Raw genomic sequence first — 6,000 nt, 5'->3', positions numbered from 1 at the left:
CGGATGACACACATGGTACAGCCCACACCCCTCCTCCCCTCACTCTCCTCTCTCCCCTGACTCCCAGCTATATATTTGTGGTCTCCCCCCGGATGACACACATGGTACAGCCCACACCCCTCCTCCCCTCACTCTCCTCTCTCCCCTGACTCCCAGCTATATATTTGTGGTCTCCCCCTGGATGACACACATGGTACAGCCCACACCCCTCCTCCCCTCACTCTCCTCTCTCCCCTGACTCCCAGCTATATATTTGTGGTCTCCCCCTGGATGACACACATGGTACAGCCCACACCCCTCCTCCCCTCACACTCCTCTCTACCCTGACTCCCAGCTATATATTTGTGGTCTCCCCTGGATGACACACATGGTACAGCCCACACCCCTCCTCCCCTCACACTCCTCTCCCCCCTGACTCCCAGCTATATATTTGTGGTCTCCCCCCCGGATGACACACATGGTACAGCCCACACCCCTCCTCCCCTCACTCTCCTCTCCCCCCTGACTCCCAGCTATATATTTGTGGTCTCCCCCCCGGATGACACACATGGTACAGCCCACACCCCTCCTCCCCTCACACTCCTCTCCCCCCTGACTCCCAGCTATATATTTGTGGTCTCCCCCCCCGGATGACACACATGGTACAGCCCACACCCCTCCTCCCCTCACACTCCTCTCCCCCCTGACTCCCAGCTATATATTTGTGGTCTCCCCCGGATGACACACATGGTACAGCCCACACCCCTCCTCCCCTCACACTCCTCTCCCCCCTGACTCCCAGCTATATATTTGTGGTCTCCCCCCCGGATGACACACATGGTACAGCCCACACCCCTCCTCCCCTCACTCTCCTCTCCCCCCTGACTCCCAGCTATATATTTGTGGTCTCCCCCCCGGATGACACACATGGTACAGCCCACACCCCTCCTCCCCTCACACTCCTCTCCCCCCTGACTCCCAGCTATATATTTGTGGTCTCCCCCCGGATGACACACATGGTACAGCCCACACCCCTCCTCCCCTCACTCTCCTCTCCCCCCTGACTCCCAGCTATATATTTGTGGTCTCCCCCCCGGATGACACACATGGTACAGCCCACACCCCTCCTCCCCTCTCCCCCCTGACTCCCAGCTATATATTTGTGGTCTCCCCCCGGATGACACACATGGTACAGCCCACACCCCTCCTCCCCTCACACTCCTCTCCCCCCTGACTCCCAGCTATATATTTGTGGTCTCCCCCCCGGGTGACACACATGGTACAGCCCACACCCCTCCTCCCCTCACACTCCTCTCTCCCCTGACTCCCAGCTATATATTTGTGGTCTCCCCCCCGGATGACACACATGGTACAGCCCACACCCCTCCTCCCCTCTCCCCCCTGACTCCCAGCTATATATTTGTGGTCTCCCCCGGATGACACACATGGTACAGCCCACACCCCTCCTCCCCTCACACTCCTCTCTCCCCTGACTCCCAGCTATATATTTGTGGTCTCCCCTGGATGACACACATGGTACAGCCCACACCCCTCCTCTCCTCACACTCCTCTCCCCCGACTCCCAGCTATATATTTGTGGTCTCCCCCTGGATGACACACATGGTACAGCCCACACCCCTCCTCCCCTCACACTCCTCTCTCCCCTGACTCCCAGCTATATATTTGTGGTCTCCCCCCGGATGACACACATGGTACAGCCCACACTCCTCCTCTCCTCACACTCCTCTCTCCCCTGACTCCCAGCTATATATTTGTGGTCTCCCCCGGATGACACACATGGTACAGCCCACACCCCTCCTCTTCCCTGACTCCCAGCAATGTGATGGACGCAGCCCGGTACCACGTGACCTCTCGTCTCTCTGCACCTCCCTATATATGGTCAGTGAGCTCAGCTCTAGTAATGGGCGGAGATAAAGTTTCCGCTAATTCTATTGGCTCATGTCGCTTCGATTCACTCCTTGTCATTCATATTTGCTCCGCCCATCGCCTCTCCAGGCTGTAGTTTATTGGCTGGATATATTTATATTCCGCCCATGGATGACAGCGATTGGTCAACACTTTGTAAGCCACGCCCATAAACGACGCCTCGCTGCGGAATGTGACGTGTTTGAGCGGGCGCGCACGTATTGAGGCCGGCGGGAGCGAGCGCAGAGGTGAGTGCTGGGTGTGTGCAGCGGGCGGTCCGCGGGCTCATGAGTCCGGGGCGTAGGTGTACTGTATATAGGGGAAGGTGTGTGTACTGTATATAGGGGAGGTGTACTGTATATAGGGGGAGGTGTACTGTATATAGGGGGAGGTGTACTGTATATAGGGGAAGGTGTACTGTATATAGGGGGAGGTGTACTGTATATAGGGGGAGGTGTGTGTACTGTATATAGGGGAAGGTGTGTGTACTGTATATAGGGGAGGTGTACTGTATATAGGGGGAGGTGTGTGTACTGTATATAGGGGGAGGTGTACTGTATATAGGGGAGGTGTACTGTATATAGGGGAAGGTGTGTGTACTGTATATAGGGGAGGTGTACTGTATATAGGGGGAGGTGTGTGTACTGTATATAGGGGAGGTGTGTGTACTGTATATAGGGGAGGTGTACTGTATATAGGGGGAGGTGTACTGTATATAGGGGGAGGTGTACTGTATATAGGGGGAGGTGTGTGTACTGTATATAGGGGAGGTGTACTGTATATAGGGGAAGGTGTGTGTACTGTATATAGGGGAGGTGTGTGTACTGTATATAGGGGAGGTGTACTGTATATAGGGGGAGGTGTACTGTATATAGGGGAGGTGTACTGTATATAGGGGAAGGTGTGTGTACTGTATATAGGGGAGGTGTACTGTATATAGGGGAAGGTGTGTGTACTGTATATAGGGGAGGTGTGTGTACTGTATATAGGGGAGGTGTACTGTATATAGGGGGAGGTGTACTGTATATAGGGGGAGGTGTACTGTATATAGGGGGAGGTGTGTGTACTGTATATAGGGGAAGGTGTGTGTACTGTATATAGGGGAGGTGTACTGTATATAGGGGGAGGTGTGTGTACTGTATATAGGGGGAGGTGTACTGTATATAGGGGAGGTGTACTGTATATAGGGGAAGGTGTGTGTACTGTATATAGGGGAGGTGTACTGTATATAGGGGGAGGTGTGTGTACTGTATATAGGGGGAGGTGTACTGTATATAGGGGGAGGTGTGTGTACTGTATATAGGGGAGGTGTACTGTATATAGGGGGAGGTGTACTGTATATAGGGGGAGGTGTACTGTATATAGGGGAAGGTGTACTGTATATAGGGGGAGGTGTACTGTATATAGGGGGAGGTGTGTGTACTGTATATAGGGGAAGGTGTGTGTACTGTATATAGGGGAGGTGTACTGTATATAGGGGGAGGTGTGTGTACTGTATATAGGGGGAGGTGTACTGTATATAGGGGAGGTGTACTGTATATAGGGGAAGGTGTGTGTACTGTATATAGGGGAGGTGTACTGTATATAGGGGGAGGTGTGTGTACTGTATATAGGGGAGGTGTGTGTACTGTATATAGGGGAGGTGTACTGTATATAGGGGGAGGTGTACTGTATATAGGGGGAGGTGTACTGTATATAGGGGGAGGTGTGTGTACTGTATATAGGGGAGGTGTACTGTATATAGGGGAAGGTGTGTGTACTGTATATAGGGGAGGTGTGTGTACTGTATATAGGGGAGGTGTACTGTATATAGGGGGAGGTGTACTGTATATAGGGGAGGTGTACTGTATATAGGGGAAGGTGTGTGTACTGTATATAGGGGAGGTGTACTGTATATAGGGGAAGGTGTGTGTACTGTATATAGGGGAGGTGTGTGTACTGTATATAGGGGAGGTGTACTGTATATAGGGGGAGGTGTACTGTATATAGGGGGAGGTGTACTGTATATAGGGGGAGGTGTGTGTACTGTATATAGGGGAAGGTGTGTGTACTGTATATAGGGGAGGTGTACTGTATATAGGGGGAGGTGTGTGTACTGTATATAGGGGGAGGTGTACTGTATATAGGGGAGGTGTACTGTATATAGGGGAAGGTGTGTGTACTGTATATAGGGGAGGTGTACTGTATATAGGGGGAGGTGTGTGTACTGTATATAGGGGGAGGTGTACTGTATATAGGGGGAGGTGTGTGTACTGTATATAGGGGAGGTGTACTGTATATAGGGGGAGGTGTGTGTACTGTATATAGGGGAGGTGTACTGTATATAGGGGGAGGTGTACTGTATATAGGGGGAGGTGTGTGTACTGTATATAGGGGAAGGTGTGTGTACTGTATATAGGGGGAGGTGTGTGTACTGTATATAGGGGAGGTGTACTGTATATAGGGGGAGGTGTACTGTATATAGGGGAGGTGTACTGTATATAGGGGGAGGTGTACTGTATATAGGGGGAGGTGTACTGTATATAGGGGAAGGTGTGTGTACTGTATATAGGGGAGGTGTACTGTATATAGGGGAGGTGTACTGTATATAGGGGGAGGTGTACTGTATATAGGGGGAGGTGTACTGTATATAGGGGAGGTGTACTGTATATAGGGGGAGGTGTACTATGTATATAGGGGGAGGTGTACTATGTATATAGGGGGAGGTGTACTATGTATATAGGGGGAGGTGTACTGTATATAGGGGGAGGTGTACTGTATATAGGGGGAGGTGTACTGTATATAGGGGAGATTTGTGTACTGTATATAGAGGAAGGTGTGTGTACTGTATATAGGGGAGGTGTACTGTATATAGGGGGAGGTGTACTGTATATAGGGGAGGTGTACTGTATATAGGGGGAGGTGTACTGTATATAGGGGAGATTTGTGTACTGTATATAGAGGAAGGTGTGTGTACTGTATATAGGGGGAGGTGTACTATGTATATGGGGGAGGTGTACTGTATATAGGGGAGGTGTACTGTATATAGGGGAGGTGTACTGTATATAGGGGAGGTGTACTGTATATAGGGGGAGGTGTACTGTATATAGGGGAGATTTGTGTACTGTATATAGAGGAAGGTGTGTGTACTGTATATAGGGGAGGTGTACTGTATATAGAGGAAGGTGTGTGTACTGTATATAGGGGAGGTGTACTGTATATAGGGGAGGTGTACTGTATATAGGGGAGGTGTACTGTATATAGGGGAGGTGTACTGTATATAGGGGGAGGTGTACTGTATATAGGGGAGATTTGTGTACTGTATATAGAGGAAGGTGTGTGTACTGTATATAGGGGAGGTGTACTGTATATAGAGGAAGGTGTGTGTACTGTATATAGGGGGAGGTGTACTATGTATATAGGGAGAGGTGTACTATGTATATAGGGGGAGGTGTACTGTATATAGGGGAGGTGTACTGTATATAGGGGGAGGTGTACTGTATATAGGGGAGATTTGTGTACTGTATATAGAGGAAGGTGTGTGTACTGTATATAGGGGGAGGTGTACTATGTATATAGGGGGAGGTGTACTGTATATAGGGGAGGTGTACTGTATATAGAGGAAGGTGTGTGTACTGTATATAGGGGAGGTGTACTGTATATAGGGGAGGTGTACTGTATATAGGGGGAGGTGTACTGTATATAGGGGAGATTTGTGTACTGTATATAGAGGAAGGTGTGTGTACTGTATATAGGGGAGGTGTACTGTATATAGGGGGAGGTGTACTGTATATAGGGGAGGTGTACTGTATATAGAGGAAGGTGTGTGTACTGTATATAGGGGAGGTGTACTGTATATAGGGGGAGGTGTACTGTATATAGAGGAAGGTGTGTGTACTGTATATAGGGGAGGTGTACTGTATATAGGGGGAGGTGTGTGTACTGTATATAGGGGGAGGTGTGTGTACTGTATATAGGAGGAGGTGTACTATGTATATAGGGGGAGGTGTACTGTATATAGAGGAAGGTGTGTGTACTGTATATAGGGGGAGGTGTGTACTGTATATAGGGGGAGGTGTGTGTACTGTATATAGGGGGAGGTGTACTGTATATAGG

At 50.0% G+C, this 6,000-nt stretch overlaps 1 protein-coding gene across 2 annotated transcripts in view; it reads left to right on the top strand.

Moving 5' to 3' along the window:
• Positions 1 to 1,998: 1,998 nt before the first annotated feature.
• The window catches only part of ILK (integrin linked kinase), an 87,909-nt gene continuing 83,907 nt past the window's right edge, over positions 1,999 to 6,000 (top strand). The window contains exon 1 of one of the 2 annotated variants that reach the window (XM_073559816.1): positions 1,999 to 2,153. The gene's annotated coding sequence lies outside the window, so the exon portion shown is untranslated. The other variant, XM_073559817.1, reaches the window with a different exon arrangement.

Source organism: Dendrobates tinctorius, unplaced genomic scaffold, assembly GCF_039654945.1.
Source record: "Dendrobates tinctorius isolate UK_male_01 unplaced genomic scaffold, ASM3965494v1 ptg000275l, whole genome shotgun sequence".
Lineage (NCBI taxonomy): Eukaryota > Metazoa > Chordata > Amphibia > Anura > Dendrobatidae > Dendrobates > Dendrobates tinctorius.
Note: the sequence above shows the minus strand (reverse complement) of the source record. Positions and strands in the feature narration are given on the sequence as shown.